Genomic DNA, 1,096 nt, shown 5'->3' on the forward strand with positions numbered 1-1,096 from the left:
CACGTTTTCCATTAGCTGCTGTGCAAGGCTGCCTGCAAGCTGCAGCAATAAATGCCTAAGAAATTGTCTTTATAGTTCAAGTCTTTAATAGTGGGATTAAAAGCCACTTCTTCAGTTCTGCTGTACACACCTATAACTGAGGATTAAGTCTATTTATTTATGTCCTTGAACTTCAATATCAACCTTGAGGGAGATATAATGTGCAACTATTTCCCCAGTTCTCCTAATGCTACATATAATCTATCTATAAATCACAAATTAGGCCTAGAAAAATAATGAGACTGACATGAACAGTAAGGGTGTAGACAAGAAACGTCCTTTGGCTTCCGAGGCCTCTGAAAGCAGTCACATTTTCAAATTGCTTTCAGCAAACCACAACCGATGGAAGCATGCCTTTATTTACCAAGAAAATTATTTTTCACAGTATTTTCAGCTTTCAGCTGACACTTTTTCTGAGCGTGCTCAGATACGACGGGAGCCACTGTACATCTCTGAGGGGGCCTGGAACAGGAGCTGCGGCTTCTGTAACATTAGGGTACGTCGCGGGCTCGCAATGGCCCGGCAGAGGACTACGAAGCCCCCGCAGCCGAGACAAACGCTTTCGACGTGGAGAGCACCCAGGCTCCGAGGGTTCGTTTCCAGCCCCGCCCCAGCCCGCTCTCCCTCAGGAGCGCCCGCGTCGCCGTCGTCTCCTCCGCGCCACAACGAGGCTCCGCATCCCAGCGGCCACTGCGGAACGGGACACCCTCCACACTCCGAACTACACGTCCCGGCGTGCACCGCTAATGGCCCCGACTGGGCGCGAGCGCGATGCACGCTGGGACACGCAGTCCTGCCCGGCCTCACCGGTACCCCCTCCCCCCTTCCCGCCACTCTCCCGCGGCGCCTGAACTTCCCGCGCAGGCTCTGCGCCACGTACGCTCTGACGTCACATGGTGTCACAGGGCTGCACGCGCCTCCCGCCCGCCCGCGGACCCAATCAACAGCGCCGGCCTTCGACCCGGCGCCGAGCGCGAGCGGCCGCGCGCGCCTCCCCGCCCCTCCCGCCGCGTCCGCCGCAGCTGCCGCCCCCGCCCCGCCGCCCCCGGCCCGGCCC

This window comes from Parus major, chromosome 1A (assembly GCF_001522545.3).
Source record: "Parus major isolate Abel chromosome 1A, Parus_major1.1, whole genome shotgun sequence".
In the NCBI taxonomy this organism is placed as follows: Eukaryota; Metazoa; Chordata; class Aves; order Passeriformes; family Paridae; genus Parus; species Parus major.